The 19,277-nt window shown below is 41.4% G+C and overlaps 1 protein-coding gene across 8 annotated transcripts in view; it reads right to left on the bottom strand.

Moving 5' to 3' along the window:
• pip5k1ba (phosphatidylinositol-4-phosphate 5-kinase, type I, beta a) overlaps nucleotides 1-18,389 on the bottom strand; it is a 157,555-nt gene extending 139,166 nt beyond the window's left edge. For 2 of the 8 annotated variants that reach the window (XM_073048488.1, XM_073048486.1), the window contains exon 1: nucleotides 18,199-18,388. The gene's annotated coding sequence lies outside the window, so the exon portion shown is untranslated. Of the gene's footprint in view, nucleotides 1-6,132; nucleotides 6,197-17,433; nucleotides 17,531-18,198 lie in introns of those variants that run through there. The other 6 variants (XM_073048497.1, XM_073048496.1, XM_073048489.1 and 3 more) reach the window with 6 other exon arrangements.
• Nucleotides 18,390-19,277: the final 888 nt, after the last annotated feature.

The raw sequence follows: 19,277 nt of genomic DNA, 5'->3' as shown, positions 1-19,277 counted from the left end.
TCCCTTACCTTACACAATTCAATATCCTTCTCCTTAGTGAATACCAAAGAAATGAAATTGTTCAAAATCTCCCCCATCTCTTTCAGCTTCACACATAGCTATCCACTCTGATTTTCTAAGGGACCAATTTTATCCCTCTCTATCCTTTTGCTATGAATATAACTGTAGAAACCCTTTGGATTTATTTTCACCTTACTTGCCAAAGCAACCTCGTATCTTTTAGCTTTTCTAATTTTTTTCTTAAGATTCTTCTTACATTCTTTATATTCTTCGAGCACCTCATTTACTCCATGCTGCCTATATTTATTGCAGATCTCTCTCTTTTTCCTAACCAAGTTTTCAATATCCCTTGAAAACCATGGCTCTCTCAAACTTTTAACTTTTCCTTTCAACCTAACAGGAACATAAAGATTCTGTACCATCAAAATTTCACCTTTAAATGACACCATTTCTCTACTACATCCTTCCCATAAAACAAATTGTCCCAATCCACTCCTTCTAAATCCTTTCACATCTCCTCAATGTTAGCCTTTCTCCAATCAAAACTCTCAACTCTGGGTCCAGTCCTATCCTTCTCCATAATTATATTGAAACGAATGGTATTGTGATCACTGGACCCGAAGTGCTCCCCAACACATACATCCGTCACCTGACCTATTTCATTCCCTAATAGAAGATCCAACACTGCCCCTTCTCTAGTTGATAGCTCTTTGTATTGTTGCAAAAAACTACCCTGCACACATTCTACAAACTCCAAACCATCCATCCCTTTTACAGAATGGGCTTCCCAGTCTATGTGTGGAAAATTAAAATCTCCCACAATCACAACCCTGTGCTTACTACAAATATCTGCTATCTCCTTGCAAATTTGCTCCTCCAATTCTTGCTCCCCATTAGATGGTCTATAATACACCCCTATAAGTGTTACTACACCTTTCCCATTCCTTAATTCCACCCAAATAGTCTCCCTAGACGAGCCCCCTAATCTATCCTGCCAGAGCACCGCTGTAATATTTTCTCTGACAAGCAACACAACACCTCCCCCTCTTGTCCCTCTGATTCTATCACACCTGAAGCAACGAAATCCAGGAATATTTAACTGCCAATCACACCCCTCCTGCAACCATGTTTCACTAATAGCTACAACATCATATTTCCAGATATCAATCCATGCTGAGCTCATCCACCTTTCTTACAATGCTCCTAACATTAAAATAAATGCATTTAAGAAATTCTCCACCTCCTCCTCTCTGTTTATCTCTAACAGTACAAAGAACTTTACTGTCTTCTTTTTCTTCCTTCTCCCATACACCTGTTCCTACACTCTGGTTCCCCTCCCCCACCCCCCAATACCTGATGTTGAAGAAAAATACTGTGCAAAAGAAGAAATAAATGCAAAACAAATCACAGAAGAAAATCTGAGTCATGTCCATGGTAATGCAAGAGGTCTGAAGTTGCATTGCTGAGGTAGGGTTAGGGTTGTAGAGGTTAGTACAAGAACCAGATTGTTGCAGGAAAGTAGCAGTTTCTGAAACTAGTGATGGGGAACTTCAGACTCCTGTACCTCCTCCTGCCCAATGGTAGAAATGAAAAGACGACGTGACTCCTATGGTGGAGATCTTTGATGATTGATGTTGTGTTCTTGAGGCAGTGCCTCCTATAGATGTTGTCAGCGGTGGGAAGGGGAAAGAGTGGTCCACCTCCCAGTCAGAAATTTTGCCTCCCTCAAGGGGTCACACAGCTTTGTATGTAATTTGGTGTGACTATTTGCTGTGATAGACAGGGACTCACAAATAAGAAACTTTGCAGCCCAGAGGGCCTGTGGTCATTTGTGTTCTTGTGCCTAACATGATGTAGTCATTAGCAATCGCCAGACTATCTAACAACACTCACCCAGATTCAGATACAGTAAATCTTCCCCACTGCACTGACCACAAAGTACTTTTCCTATGTCGAACTTTGACGCTATGGATACAAAACCCACTTCTGAGAATAAAGCACAAACTTTGAGGTGCAAGTGCTGTACCTTTTTTTAGTGCTGCACTGTCAAAAGTGTCAATTTCCCCACGATGGATGCAAGAGATGCTAAGGCTCTATTTCAAAGAAGAAAAAAGGACTTCTACCCTATGTCATGGCCAATATTTATACAGTCAATCTACTCCCAATCATCAACAAAATAAAATATAACTGTCAATGCCATCCCGCTGCTGTTGCATTTTTTGGCTTTTGCCAACACTACTTGGCTCTAGACTGGGTCACACCTTAGACTAAACACCAGAATCCCATTTGCAAAGTGAGATTGACTCTCCTTGATATCATGAATGCATTTGGCTGATTGTGGAATTAAGGAGTCCTGGTCAAACAGAAAATAAAGGAGAAAAAAAGTACTGAAGTGATTGAAATCGCACTTTGCATAAAGAAAGAAGGTTGTGGTTGCTGGAGGTTAAACGCCTCAATCCAGCACATCACTGCAGGAGTTCTGCAGGGAAGTGTCCCAGGCCCAACTATTTCCAGCTACTTCTACGACATTCCTTCTACCACAAGAGCCGAATTGGGGAAGTTTGCAGATTGTGAATGGAATAGAAAATTGATCAATGGCTCAGCCAAAGAAGCATCCTTGCCCACATGCAGCAAGATCCAAATGATATCCGGGTCTGTCCTAGGAACAAGCAGATAATATTCATGCTGCAGAAAAATATCAGGAAATGAACATCTCCAACAAGTGTTTAATCACTTGCCTGTGTTACTCATGGTATTACACTCACCAAGTCCCAACCAACATTTTGGGGTTATCAGTAACAGAAATTCAACAGACCTAGCTACATAGATGCAGAGACAAGGTCAAAGGTTCATATCCCAACACATCAAATTCTTTCTGTCATCTTGCCATCTACTAGGTACAAGTCAGAAACGTCATGGTGTACTCTTCACTTCCTTGGACGAATGCAGCTCCAACAACTTTCTGACTCTCACCAATTAACACACTTGAACTGACGCATCATCCACCGCCAGCAAGTACTCAGCGGCTGCAGTGTGCACCTTCCACAAAAATGGACTACAGTTATTTACTGCGTTATTTCGACATCAGTTCCCAAAATTCTCAACTTCAACCAGTCTACATCGAATGCCAAACTGACTCAGAAATATATTGTTGAACCTTTATCACTGCAGGTCTAAATCCTCCAAGTGCTTACACAACAGCACAATGGTAAGATCATAGTAATCATTTCCAGTTATGGATGGATCCTGATACATGAATAAATTAATTCTGGAGGTCAACCAAGGTGTTGAGCAGCATTACAGGATTCTCATTCATATTCCTAATTGGCTCTTGGTCCCACCTTATCCTATTTCCAATCTCCTTCCAGATCCGTGTACCTCTACCTCTAGCCTCTTTAATCACCCCATAGTTCACAGCTACGTCTTAAGACGCTAAGGTTCCAATCATTTTCCTGAAATCTGTGTGTGTGTGTGCGCGCGCGCATGTGCGTGTCTTTTACCCCATAAAATGTTCAGAAAAATCAGCTATCAAGCTATTACCCTATAATCTCATGTAATATGGTGTCAATTATTTTGATAATGTAGCACAGTTGCACAGCAAATAGTGTCATTACCTCAAATTGAGAGAGCTGTGTTCAATCCTAATCTCATGTGCAGCTCACATGACAGTGTAGCTTTCATCTGGGTCCTCTAGTTTCTTAGCACATCCCAAAGAAGTGCAGGCTGGTAGGTTAATTGTCCTCGGTAAATTGCCCCAAGTGTGTAAGTGAGAGGCAGAATCTGGAGAGAGGAGTTGAAAATGCGGAAAGAACACAATGGGGATTAATGCAGGATTAGTTAAATGGGTATCCGATGGTTAGAATCAATTAAGTGGGCTGAAGGGCCTTTTCTGTGCTGCTCCTCTGTCTCCATGCTCCTTGGAAAAGTCTTGGATATTTTGCCTTTATTAAAATATATATAATGCAAATAGATTTGTTATACAACATCTTCCTCTGTAACAGTATGCCTTTTGATTTATGGATGTCATTCTATTTAATTTTCCTAATTTATTCAAGAACTAACTTCCTTCTCAAATTAATTTCATAGAGAGTCAAATTACATTCTGCAGAACACCTCTATAATTTAAAAAAAAGAGAAACTGTGCTAAATTGCATGGTGTAGAAGTTCCTGTTACTGGTTTGGTCTTTGTTTGCAGTTGCCCCAAGTCACATGGGCAAGAGTTGCCTTGGTCATTTCACCTTTTCTGTTGCATCTTAATCTGGATTGACTAACTTCCACAATCAACAGGAAGCTCAGACCACAAGAAAGAGCAGGATCTGTCGCTCCATTGGATATGCACCGAAAAACCATGACTGTAACTTGGCTTTCAGTGCTTTTGGGAGATGACTGCAGGTTACAACTGGACATTGATACAAAGCAGAGCTGAAAATTGGCAGATGGAGTTCAATCTGGAGAAGTGCAAAGTGATACACTTCGTAAGGTTGAGCTTGAAAGCAAAGTACAACATTAATGGCAAGATTCTTATTGTGGAGAAACAGAGGGATTTAAGGTCTACATCCATAGATCCTTCAAAGTTGCCATGCAAGTTGGTAGGGTGGTTAAGAAAGTGTATGGTGTGGTAATAAAAGTGTTGGCTTTTATTATTTGGGGGATTGAGTTCAAGAGCTGAGGTAAGGTTACATTATGTTGAAGTTACAGGTGTGCCTATCGCCCTACTCTTCATACTTTATACTAATGACTGTGGAGCCAAGTACAGCTTCAATGTCATATTTAAGTTTGCTGACAATATTGGAGTATAAAAGTTGCTCCAAAAGTTGCATTGTTTGCTGTGTAACCAAAACTATGTAGTCAACTTTGAACTTACTATTTGCTATGCATGTATCAATTTAGTAGGAGAATGAAATCTTAAGAATGTAGAAGACAATGGTGTGTTAATGAGAGGTAGCTAAGAGATGTAGATTAGAACAGGATTAAGTCAATGGGTAGAAACAATAGTGGCGGATGTACTTGTGATACGCAACTGTAGACCGATTGGATATGCTAATGCAACTAAACCAGGAGATTGCTATAAAAAAATGCTATGTACAAGGATCAGTGGGCAATCAGCGATGACTGTCTCAGCTTTAATTTGCAAATTAAAGTTTAACCCTTCTTGAAGAATCTTCTGCGTCTCCTGGTCGTTTGTGGGGCACGAGAAGCCACGACAACAACACCTTATTAGCCATATCAAAGGTGGTGACGAACTGGCATACAGGAGGGAAACTGAAAATCTTGTCAAATGATGCCATAAGAACAACTACTCACTCAGTGTCAGCAAAACCGAATAGCTGATTATACAGGAGGGGGAAACTGGAGGTCCATAAAGCCAGTACTCATGAAAGGACCAAGGAGTGTGGGGTGGTGGGGGGGGGGGGGGTCAGTAACTTTAAATTACTTGCCATTATCATTTTGGAGGACCTATCCTGGGTCCAGCATGTGAGTGGCATTACAAAGCATGGCAGCATCTCTGCTTTCATAGAAGTTTGCATAGATTCAGCTTGTCATCTAAAACCTTGACAAACTTCTATTGATGCAGTGGAGAGTATCCTAACTGACTGCATCATGGTCTGGTATGGAAACACTAATGCGCAAGAGAAAAACCTACTAAATGTGGTGGATATAGCCCTCCTCACCACTGAGCATATCAACAAGGAGCACTGCCACAGAAAGCAACACCCATCATCAAGGACTCTCACCATCCACACCATGCTCTCTTTGCGCTGCTACCATTCGGGAGGAGGAAAAGAAGCCTTATGTACCAACCCACCAGATTCAGGAACAGTTATTACCCTCAGCCATCAGGCTCCTGAACCAGCATGGATAACTTCACTCAACACTGGACTGATTCCATAATCTATGGATTCATTTTCAAGAATGTTAACTCATGTCCTCAGTATTATGTATTTACTTATTTATATTCTCGTATTTGCACAGATATGTCTCCTTTTGACCATTGATTGTTTGTCAGTCTTTGTGTGTAGTTCTCCATTGATTGTTTTTCTTCATTCTACTGTGAATTTCTGCAAGAAAATGAATCTCAGGGTAGCACATGGCGATATATACAGTATATACTTGCACAATAAATTTACACACCTGCATAACAATGTGAAACATCCCAGTTGTTTCCCCAGAAGTTTTATAAGATCAGAGTCTATGGAAGAAAAGGAGGCTTTGGTTCAGGTGGCCCAATGTTTCAAGCCAGGTGCCTTGAAGGAATCACCAGAAACTATGGATCAAACCCATCTACTTCCCAGGTCTCATTGCATAGGTTTATGGAGGCGGCACTGGATTCCACCTCCAATTTAATATTCAACCAATCAAGACAGTTTATTTGGTCATTATCAGCTCGTTGCGTGCAGAAACTGATTGTTGGCAAATTAGCTGCCCTGTCTCTTACATTCCAAAGATTGACTTGGAATGTTTTTGAATGCCCTCGGGTAGGGGAAAGGCACAGAGAAAATGCAAATCCTTTCATTCCTTCTCCTGCAACATGTTGAGATTTTGCATTCCTTTCGGCCTCCTAATCAACTCACGGTGAGGAAAATTTTTTGTGCTTCTACATCTTTGGGCTGGAACTGCTGTAAGGAATTGTTAACTCATATCTGCTCCCCCCCCCCCCCATCCCCAGTATTAAAATCGATCGCAATTGTTTCATACTGGTTAACACAGGATAGAAAAAATATCCTCTGCAGTAGGAGAGTTGAGAAAAACAAAACACTAAATCCCGTGATTAAACTGCACGAGGCTGCAGAAACCAACACTCCTGACCCCTGTTACCTGGTATCATGACTAATGATGGAGAAAACAAAAGGTTGCACATACCGTTGCCTGGCAACTTGACTGACTGCTGTGGGTCTAACCTGTCAAATATTCTTACAGCAGTGCCACAGGATTAAAAACACTGCATGCAAAAAGGCAGTTGTTAAAATGGTATAGGGCTCCTCTCCCTCCTCTGGGCCTATTCTCCAAAACATTCCGTTGAATTGCCATTAAACTGGAAGGTGATCAGAGCAGATTTATGGGAATGCTGCTGGGGCTCGATGGATTGAGGCATGGAGAGAGGTTAAGGAGTTTGGTGCTTTATTCACTGAAGCATGGAGAACGAGGGGCAATCTTATAGAGGTAAATAAAATTATGAGGGGCATAAATGGGGTCAACGTAGTCTTTTCTCAAGGCTGGGGAGTCATGAATGAGAGGGCACAGGTTAAAGGTGAGAGGGGAAAGATTTAATAGGAACCCTGGAAGCACCTCTATCTACCTACAAAGTGCAGTTTATGGAATGAGCTGCCAGAAGTGATTGAGGCAGTTACAATAATATTTTAAGGAGGACTTGGACAGGTACCTAGGAAAGCTTGGAGGGATACAGGGCAAATGGGAATAGCAGACATGGGAATCTCTGTTGGCATGGACCAGATGGGTCAAAGGGCCCCACTTCCAAGCATATGACTATGATATTTGAACTGGCTTTGGATTTATCCTTTTTCCTTTAAGATGCATGTCAGAAGGGCATTACTGACTTGGCCAGCACTTACTGCCCTTTCCTGAACTAAGTGCCTTACCAGAGTACAGGTGGGAGGGAGAGTGGTTCTGGAATCACATAGCTCAGATGGGCAAGGGCAGGAGATTTCCTAGTGGAAGGCATGAATGAGCAAGACTGATGATCTGATAGTTTTAAGATTACCAACACCAGCTTTCCAAATGTATTTAATTTAGTTTTACTGGATGCCAGTGTGGAATTTCAATATGTTTGCCAGCATCAATAACCCAGTCTTCTGGATCTTCCCTTTAAAAGAAATGTTTCACAGATCCAAATTGTTCTTGACACGATTTATTCTTCTACTCCATCCACACCTCACACCATTTCCCACAACCCAACTGGAACCCCTTAAAGTTCAGGAGGTTTTAATGACACAAAACCCCACTTCTTTATAACATTTTGTTTCAATTTAGTTTTGGATAATTTGCAGGCAAAGAAAACAAGGCATGTGAACTGCTCCAAATACAGTTTCATCTGATGGTAACAACAAACACATTGTTCATCCCCTTCTCTCATGGTCAAGAAAATTTGTTGCAGAAGTGGTGCCTCCATTAAAAGTACGCTGCCATGAATTTTCCTGATGTGTTCAGCTGTAAATTTTCAGTATGAATGAAGACATATTTATATCCCAATGGTACCTTTCCCTTCCCTCATAGTACACCAGAAAGAAAACTCTTCTTTCTCTCCTTCCATGTTAATACTTCAGCCAGCTTTCAAACCAGCTCCTGGTAGATAGAGTGCTTTGGTGTTAATAAATGAGAATGTTGTAATATAGAAAGGATTCCAGCCAATTTACATGCAGCAAGCTCCCATTATGAAAAATACCACTGTATGGAAACAAGTCCTTCAGCCCAACAAGTCGTACCAACCACTCATTTATGATAATACTAAATTATTCTCATCAACTCTCCCTAGATTCTACCACTCACTGACACACTAGAGGCCACTTACAGTGGCTAATTAACCTACTAACCCATGGCTTTGGAATGTGGGGAAACTGCATTAATGACGAGATTGTTTCTCCAAGAGACATTGATTGTGGGATAAATATTCATCAGGACACAAGGGATATTGTGCTACAAATGTTACATTTGGATCCTTTGCATCCACCCTAGAGAATAGGTGAGGCCACAATATATCGTCCCACTCAACAGTTAGCCTCTCCTTTGCTCTCAGTACTGTAGTGGAACAGTAGCCTTGACTTCCTTCCTCAAGTCTCTGGAGTGTGATTGCAACCTTTTGATTCAGAGGGAAGATAAAATCACTAATGAAGCCACAGCAGACACACAGTCAAACATTATTCTGAGGATTGAACTTCAGAGGTTACTCAAAGCAATATGTGAAATCTCAGTAAAAGCACAAAATCTTTATTCTTCTGTACTCATCTTCAAATTCCCGAATTTAAAATTAAGGTATGCCTGGTTTGCAGGAGATAGTGGCGTGCAACAAATACTCATAATATTAATTATGAATTAACTCAGGATGTAGTCCAGCTCAGCTCCAGGATATATACTTTACTTTATTGTCACCAAACAATTGATACTAGAGCGTACAATCGTCACAGCGATATTTGATTCTGCACTTCGTGCTCCCGGAAGTACAAATCGAAGTAAATATAATAAAAATTAAATTATAAATTATAATTAGAAAATAGAAAAGGGAAAGTAGGGTAGTGCAAGATAGGTCCGGATATTTGGAAGGTACGGCCCAGATCCGGGTCAGGATCTGTTCAGCAGTCTTATCACAGTTGGAAAGAAGATGTTCAGACACATCTCCGATCTATCAACTCTCCCAATCTGTTTATAATCAACTGTCAATCACTTTCCACATTTTCATTAGATGGTGGAACATGAAACTATGCCAGCTCACAGAACACCTCTATTCCCTCACTGACTTTCTCTTTGGCATGTCACTAATTTTCCTTCAGATTTTACCATCCACATGCACCAAAGGCAATTTACTAGTTTATAAATAGGGAAAGAATTCAGAAACAAGCGGCAGAAATGGACTTGGGAGTCCACATTCAGGACAGAGTGGACTTGGAAAGGATGTTTCTATTGGTAGGAGAGTCTAGGATCCAACAGCACACAGCCTCAGAATAAAAGGGACATCTTGAGATGAGAAGGAATTTCTTCAGAGGGTGGTAAATCTGTGGAATGTTGTTGTCATAAAGGGTTATGCAGGCCAAGTTATTGTGCAAGTTAAAGCAAAGATTGTTAGGTTTTTGATTGGCATAGGGAGGGGTTAAAGGTTATGAAAAGGTGAGAGAATGTGGTTTAGGAAAAATAATTGGCAATGATTGAATCTAGAGCAGACCTGATGGGCAAATGGCCCAATTCTTTTCCCCATATCTTATGGTCTAACTTGGAATAAATCATTATCTAATATCCTCGTTTTAATCCAGTCATTGCTCTAACATATTAATTTTGCCCTCCCCTCCACATTCACTCCGACCTAACTGCTTACAACATTTTCAAATTCAAATTTTCTACAACCTTCAGTACCTTACTTTTGTATTAAAGGGCAATTCTGGTTTTAGAAGTAAACTCTTCTAATCATTAAATCAAATTTAGAAAATATCTCTTAAAAACCAAAGACAAATTCACATTTTCCAGCTGTCTTAACTGACATAATGCAAATGGAATATTAACCATGGATTCCTCTTTTTCTGGCAGAATATTCCCCAATCCAACCTCGAAAATTTAGCTACCTTAATTGTACACTTTAAGAAATTATATTATAGAATCTAGAAGTCAAAGGTTTTTATTTAAAAATAAATGGAACTTGAGAGCTTTAAATAACTGGAGTGTTTACCATTTCGGCATTGATGGAGTTAAGTGGTCCCAGATATATTGCTTTGGACTTTTAAAGGTTCTATTTAAATGAATTCAAAACTGACTAATGTGTATGTAAATCATAGTGACAAATTTAGACAAACAACTATACAGTGGGCTGTGTGTGAACACTTGGGAATCAAAATGGATACAAAACCAGGGAGATACTAAACCTCTACACCTAGAGGATTTAAGATCAGTTAATAAATTTAAATTATTAATACTGTAAAAATCATAAGGAGCTCTTCACAGTTCAAGTTTAAACAATAAAAATACCCAGTATGATGGCGAGGTCTGTTTATGGTTAAATTAGTCCAACATCTGAGGAAAGCCGATCATAATGATACTCAACTTGGAAAGGCCAAAACCTATTTCTGATTTTTAAAATACACACCTCATGATATAACCCTATCACCTTCACATGATACAATTGGCAGAGCATGTAAATATTAACCTAGGTTAACCAGTAACTAAAGCACATACTCGTTTAAGCAGCGTTTAGTCTGTATATGTAAAATTCATCTTTAACTAGTTCACTCCCAGTATCATCTCAGAATGGTGCTCCATCTGAATGCACATAAACCAGAAGGAGGCTAAAAGAGGCCCAGGAACATTGCCAAGCGCTTGCTGTCACGTCAGACTGACCACTTCTCCCAAGTCAATGGCTAAATTTTAAAATACTTGTCTCTCCAAAATTCCAAGGCTTTACCCCTACTTTATTTCTGCAACCTCTTTCAACCGTGCCACACTTCTGTATTAGTTTTGGCCTCGGGGCCATTCTCTGCTTTGAATTACTCCACCACTGGTAGTCATGTCTTAGAACGTAGAACAGTACGGCATACAAACAGGCCCTTCAGCCCACAAAGTCTGCTCCGGACATGGTGCAAAATTAGACTACTTGCTTCTGCACATGATCCATATCCCTCTATTCACTGCACATTCATGTGCCTATCTAACAGGCTCTTAACCACCACTCTCATATCTACTTCCACCACTACCCTGGCAGAACTTTCCAATCACCTACCACTCTGTAATAAACAAATTGCCCCAAACATCTTTAACCTTTCCTTTCTCCTTAAAGCTCTGGTACTTGACATTTCTATCATGGGAAAAAGATTTTGACCATCTATCCTATGCTTCTCAAAATTTCATCAGGCCTCCCCTCAGCTCCTGAGGAAACAACCCAAGTTTGCCCAACATCCCCTTACAACGAATACTCTCAAAACCAGGCAGCACCCTGATAATCCCTCCTGTAATGGGACGGTCAGAATTGCACATGATACTCCAAGTGTGGCCTAATCTAAGTTTTAAACAGCTGCAACAGGACTTCTTGACTCGTACTCAGTGCTTTGACTGATGAAGGGAAGCATGTCATGCCTTCATTGCAAAAATTCTAGGTCTTAAATTTCCACCCTAAACCTGTTCTACAAATTCTCCCGTCCCTTACTTTCTTTTTCAATCCCCTGGTGACTATATCAGAGCTGCTTCCTTCTCTTATATGCAACTGCAACACTGCAGAGAGTAACAGAGTCACACAGCACGAAAACAGGTCCTACGACCCAACCTGTCCATACCAATCTGTGCTCATCGGGCTACTTGTATTTGCCCAAATTCGGGTCATATCCCATTTATCCAGGTACTTACCCACTGTCTTCCAACTGTTACTGTACCTGCCTCAGCTGCTTTTGCTGGCAGCTAGTTCCATGCACACACTTCCCTCTGCATGAAGAAAGTACCTCTCAGGTCCCTATTAAATCTTTCACCTCTCAGAATCAGAGCATGGAAATGGGCCATTCAGCCTAACAAGTCCATACTAACTGCTGCTCAGTAAGCTAGTCTCACCTACCTGTGTTGGGCTCATAGTCCTCTAATTCTCTCACTTTCATGTACATAACTCAGTGGGTCTTAAATGTTGCTAATGTGCCTGCCTCATCACTATTTCTGGCAACTCATTCCAAATACCTGCAGATGCTTTCACCTGACCCATCTTTGACTCTACACTACTCTCTCTCCATTTATCAGTAATCCTTCACTACATGAATTCAAACAACTCTCCTGAATATACCTCCTCCCTCCCTGATTTTTGCACCGACTATACTCCATTCCCCAGTTTCTCAGTCTCTGTTTTGGTTATTCTGATGACACACTTGTCCTCATGCTATACAGCCCCCCCCCCCTTTTACCCATGGTTGAGATGGTTCTCAGCTATATTTGCTTCATTCCCTATGTCTGCTCTCACTTCCTCTCCTCCCACCCAATGCATGAAAACCAACTTCCCCTCTGTTGAATACACAGAAAATACTGGAGGAACTCAGCAGGCCAGACAGAAAAGTTCAGTCGACATTTTCAGGTCAAGACTCTTCCTTAGATGTTGGACTAATTTAACCATTAAAAAAATGAGTAGATTGAAAAAGTAGGTGATGGGACAGAGAAAAAGTGATAGGAGAGGGGGAGGGTTGAAGTAAAGAACTGGGAAGTTGATTGGTGAAAGAGATACAGGGCTGGAGAAGGGGGAGTCTGATGGAAGGCCATGGAAGAAAGGGGAGAGGGGCACCAGAGGGAGGCAATGGGCAGGCAAGGAGATAAGGTGAGAGAGGGAAAAGGGGATGGGAAATGAAGGAGAGGGACAGGGGCCATTATCAGAAGTTCAAGAAATCGATGTTCATGCCATCAGTTTGGAGGCTACCCAGATGGAATAAGATGTTGTTCCTCCAACCCAAGTGTGGTTTCACCACAACAGTATAGAGGAGGCCATGGACTGACAATTCAGAATGCGAATGGGAAGTGGAATTAAAATGGGTGGTCACTAGGAGATCCTGCTTCTTCTGGCAGTTGGAGTGGATGATCAGCAAAGTGGTCTCCTAATCTATGTTGGGTCTCACTGATATACAGGAGGCCACATGGGGAGTCCTCTCTGTGGACTCTTTATGTGGGAAAAGCAGACAATGTCATTAAGGACCTCTCCCACCTCATTACCCCCCTCCCATCAGACAAAATAAACAAGCACCTCACTCACTTCTGACTAACACATGCCCCAGACTCTCAGCACAAACCACCATGCTTAAGTCCAGGTTCTATCCACTGTCAATTTGGACCGCCTGAACAGACCTCTTAAAAAAAAAGATGGACTCCTAATCTCACAATCTCCCTCGTCATGGCTCTCACACTTCTTTTGTGCACTTTCTCTGTAACCATAACAGTATATTTTACATATTCTCTACTTCCACCCCACACTTTTTGTGCTACCTGGATGTATTTGTGTATGGAATTACCTGTCTAGATGGCATGCAAATCTTCAAACTGCCTCTGTGTACACGTACCGATAATAAACCAATTTGCCTCTGTGCTCATCACCCACTTCACCAGCTTCTATCCTCAATAAATCATCCTGAGTAATTTGTAATACCACCAATAAGATTACATTGCCAAACAATCTTTTGCTTCACCTCCCCCTCCCACCACCATTTCAGCATTCTGAAGGAATGTCCCCTTTGTAGAACTCAAGCCCTCTCCTTCATCTCCACCAGGTCCTAGGCCCTTCTTCCTGCATCTTCCCTTGCAACCACCCTGTTGTGATGGGACCTAAACAGTCCTCCCGATTGAAGCAATATATTGGATTGTTAATTTGCAGACTCCTCTATATGGGAGAAATTTGACATTGTGAAACTTTAGGTGACTCTTTGAAAAGCATTCATTCAATCTGCCAGAATGACCCCAAAATCACAATTGCCTGTTGTTTTACTTCTTCATTCTAACCTCACTTTGACCTGCTACACTATTGAAAGGAAGCCCAACACAAGATCAAGGAAGAGCCATTCATCTCCCCACTACAGCCTTCAGGACTCAACACAAAATTCAGATATCCATCCTTTCAAAGTTTCTTTGAACTTCCCAGTCTTGTATATTGTTCTAGGAGACAAGAGATTGCAGATGCTGGGATCCAGAGCAACCAAATCTGCTGGAGGAACTCAGCAGGTCAAGTTGCATCTGTCACGGGAAATAATTTGTCAATGTTTTAGGTTGAGAACCTGTATCAGGACACCTATTTCTTGTATGCCCTGGAGACACAAGAGACCGCAGATGCTGGAATATGAAGCAGCAAACAATCTGCTGGAGGAACACAGCAGATCAAGCAGCATCTAGGTGGGAAAGAAACTGTTACAGTACGTGGTTACAACCCAAATTATCAGCAATTCCTTCCATTTCCCCCTCCCAATCTCTGTGAGCTGTTCCAGAGATTGTTTCTTGCTCTCATAGCTCCCCATGTATATTTTCCCCTTTTCTCTCCCTTTCCTTTTCTGATAGCTTAGATCTCACTCATCTATTTTAACTACTCTAAGACACAGCTTTTGTTAACTTTCATCACCACACAATTTCAGCTGGTGTCAGGACCACAAACTTCATTCTATCTCTCTTGATTTCCACCTCCCACAAACTTATCATTTGTTCTCTCCACCGTTCCCCATTCTCTCTGCAACTTTCTGCAACTCAGGATGCTGTCCAAGTTGCATGCCATCTTGGACAACGTCTCCCATCCACTCCATCATGTACTGGTTAGGCACAGGAGTACATTCAGCCAGAGACTCATTCCACCGAGATGCAACACTGAGCGTCCAGTCCTCTGACCACATGTTGAAATGTCTTTAAAGGTGGACACCACATTTTGCCTTACGATGCCCCTGGAACACTTTAAGTACTATGCAATGAATGCAGTCTTTGAGGACATCAGAGTTGCCATATTTTGTTTATTTCTTGCCTTCCGCAGCACCCACCTTAAAACTTCTCAAGACAATAAAAAAGGAAATCATGTCTTGTAATTCAGTTTTACTAAATTTAATTATGCAAAACCCATGACAAAATGCATATCAATTTAGCTCTGAGGGCAGTGTACATGATATGATAATTCAGATAAGGGGCAGGATAGTTCTCCATTGAAGTAGATACCTAGTTTAAAAAGTTCATATTGAAAACCTGATAGCTGAAATTTTGCACTCCCGTGTAACTTTTTGTAATATTTTCCCTGAAGGAAGAAATCATCTGCAAGGCTAGTATTCCAACCTTCTTAATGTTCCTTGCCATACCTCCTCAAAGCAATGGAGTGGTGAAGGCTTTCCTCTAGTCAGTGGGAGGGCAGCCAATGGATTTTGAAACTGTGATGATAAAGGAATTTTGAAGGGAAGTTATAGATGGTGGCGATTCCTCTCATCTACTGTTCTTGTCTTGCTAGATGGTAGAGGTCATAGCTTTGAAACAAACTGGCTATTTTACATATTAATTTGCTCTGTCATTGATATAGTCAAATAGCAACAAATTATTATTATTTAACTGGGTGGAATTTATGATAATGAGCCTTTACTAGTGACTTGGCCAGCAGGCATGTGAAATAACTATTCGTAAGTCACCTCTGTCTGCTTCAAACTCCAGTTTATTGATAAGATATCTGTACGTACCCAGCCAAAATAAAGATCAGCCCACTTGATTCGAGGAGAATAGCTTTTGAACACTAACAGTCATATTGTTGAGATTTCATTTCAAAAATCACACTTAAATAAAGGTGATGATCCGTGTGTGAAAATTGCACATTGACATCACCATATAACCACACATATTATGCCTGCCATTCTTTACTGCAACAAGTTAAAGGATTAATTTATTCTGAACTGTTTTTTAAGTGAAAACCAAATCAGGGGAAAGGGGAACCTCTGCTTCTCAAACTTAAAATTGCTACTATTACAAAAGAGGGAACTAGGATCAAAAGTAGAAAAGTTAAATTTTTAAAAAAAATCTGAAATGAATTATATGCAAACTAAGTTTATACTATGACACTGAAAAAAATTAGATGAAAACTGATAATGGGCCTCAGCCCAAAATGTCGACAGTTTATGCCCCTCCATAGATACTGCCCAACTTCAGAGCTCCTCCAGCATTTTGTGTGTGTCCTCAAGACTTCTGGCATCTGGAGAAGCTTGTGTTTATGATGAAAACTGACATGTTTTATTTATATGTAAACATGTATATTTATATGTAATAAATGTATCTATTTCTCCCTTTCCACACCTCATCTACAATGTTCCTGCATCCCCCTCTTCAATCAATGACCCTTCTTCCCCTATCCAAGTTCTTGTCAACCTTCACTGCAGAGAACTCAGAACAAACCAGTCTCGCGCGCACGCGCACAGAGCCATTGATCTGTGTCAAGTAAATTCTGAGGTTCTCAAACAGAATTTGATACAAAATTTAACTTTGGACTAAAATTTTAATTTATGTTATGGAGCTTTCTCTCTTAGCCAAAATGACTCCTGTTATTTCCCAACACAAGAACAGGTTATGAGAGCTGAACTACAAGATAAAGCCAGTTAACAACAGAATACATTCAATCTTAAGTGCTTTAGAGAGCTTGTCACACCACCAAGCCAACATTCTTCTACAGAAAGACAAAAACACTAGAGATTCTGCAGATGCTGTAAATCTTGAGCAACAGGCACAAAATGTTGGAGGAACTCAGCAAGTCAGTCAGCATCTATGGAGGGGAATACATAGTTGACATTTTGGGTTAAGATCCTTTATCAGGACTAGAAAGATAGGAGCAAAAGACAAAATAAGAAGGTGGGGAGGAGATGGGGTGTCAGACATCCTCTTGGACAGAAAGTGAAGTTTTCATTTTATTTTTACAAAAACTGTTGGGACTACATAACCATTCCCAACAATTGCTTTCTGTACTCCAGTATGAGGAAGCACAGTTGTGATTTTACAAAGCAGCACATTCCATAACCATAGTACGCAAGTCTATTGAGAGATACAGCACCTGACCCACTCTTTTTCCCCCACCTCCTCCTCCCCAATACTGTCTCTTTACACACAATCCCCCTCAGCACACTCGAAACTCCTCCAAATACACACTCCAGCCCCCTTCCAACACACGCAACCCCCAACCGCCTACCCTCTCATGCACCAAACCCCGCAACTTTTAACTGCCCACCCCTGCCCTCCAGTCACTCTCCCTCCTTCCCCCCCTTCTCTTACCCTTCCGCCTTGACCTGAGGTGGCCCGGTGCATCCGCTCCCCCACCTGCTGCCCCGTGCTCCAGGTGAGCGCCGCCTGGGTCCACTCTCAGCGCGCTCGCACCCGCCGGCAACCCGCGCAAGCACGCGCCGCCCCCTCGCGTGCACGCGCGCAGGGCGAGCGAGCGAGCGAGAGAGATATACACACACAGAGCCATTGTTGTGTGGTCCAATCTCCACTTGCTTCCTCCGGCCAGCCAGTGCACAGAAAGAACCCAGCCCTTGGGCAGCTGCACAGCTGATAAAGTGGAAAATGAACACATTTTACGCCGATAACGCAACGCCAGGCAACGGCTGTACTGCACCCTCCACCAGCTGCCGGCCGGGTGCTCCATTTATTTAATAACGTCTACCATTTATGATCCCGCGGGAATACGGACTAATTACACCACTGAACAGGTTCCCTAGCGTATACACCTTCGGACTGCGACACTAGCCTTTCCTTCCTTAACACAAGAGTGCGAATATCAATTCAGAGCTATTTGTGGGTGTATTTTTCTTCCTCTCAGAACCACATCCTGATTTTAGCAATGAGTTAATCCACTTTTAACCGTCATTATACACTCTGAATGATAAACTAATCATATCGTATATATAAACCACAAAATGAGTAAGGTTTGGCATCAATAAACCTATTATAAAATTACCAGCCTATGCAACCATACTCACAGCTCCATTTCCTTCAAAGAACGTGCATTTTAAATAGGTCACAATTCATTTAACTCACGTTTCTTGCTATGTGGCCCGCTTCACTTCTCCGGAATATTCTTGCTTTGCCTTTGCACCCTGACTTTAAACTGGAAAGGAATTCGCATGAACAGCTAACCCCAGAAGTAAGTTTCATTTAGCTGTGAACTGGACAGAGATAAAGACCCGCCGCCGCAGTACGGGAATGAAAGTTCCCAGTTCTGCTGAACAGTGCTCCCCCTGGTGGCTGGTGTGGAAGTGCAAAAGCAGTCAAACTGCAGAATACCTCGACCAGATTATTATACAACATTGGAAGGTGCCAATTGGAACCATTGAACAACATAATCATTTAGTTCTTATCCCTCCTCCCCCACACACACTTCCAGTCAATTGTCCTCTAAAAATTATAAGACCTATTTCCCTTTTCATTTGGTAAGCCTTTATTACACTCCCTCTGTCACAGGTACAGTATTACGGAGACCGGAGGTTTGCAAGGATATGTGTCAGATCCAGACAAATGGAACTAGTTCAGGAAGGCAGCTTGGTCAGCATGTTGAGCTGGGCTGAAGGGTCTGTTTTCATGCCGTATAACTCCATCTGTGCACAACAGACTAGATGCACTCTCACTAGGAAATTCTGCATTCTCTCTGTACGTAACTTCAGGGAGGTATCATCACCCCTTGAACTCCAATTTTCTTGTAATGTAAGTAAACATATTGATTCCCTTCCCAATTACTGTACCCATATGTTAACTTTCCATGACTAATACAAAGGGACAATCACGTCCTCTGAACACCATATTTCAATCAGTGACCATGCAAAACAATACTCCATCTTTTTCATTTTTTCTACCAAGGAGGATGATGTCACATTTTCCCATATTGCATTCCATCTGCCAGGTTATCATCATTCACTTAGCTTTTCAACATCCTTTTAAAACCTCTCTGTATTCTCCTCGTTTACATTCTATCATCAGAAAAATTTGTATACATGGCACTTATTCCCCTTCTTCCAAATCATTGACGTAAATTGTGAATCACTGGGGCCTCAGAACCAACCTCTGTGCCACCAACCTACAATCAGAAAAAACCTTTTTATTGCAAATCTCTGTTTCATGTT

Source organism: Hemitrygon akajei, chromosome 6 (genome assembly GCF_048418815.1).
Source record: "Hemitrygon akajei chromosome 6, sHemAka1.3, whole genome shotgun sequence".
Classification (NCBI taxonomy): domain Eukaryota; kingdom Metazoa; phylum Chordata; class Chondrichthyes; order Myliobatiformes; family Dasyatidae; genus Hemitrygon; species Hemitrygon akajei.
The sequence above is the reverse complement of the archived record's forward strand: the minus strand, read 5'-3'. Positions and strand labels throughout refer to the sequence as shown.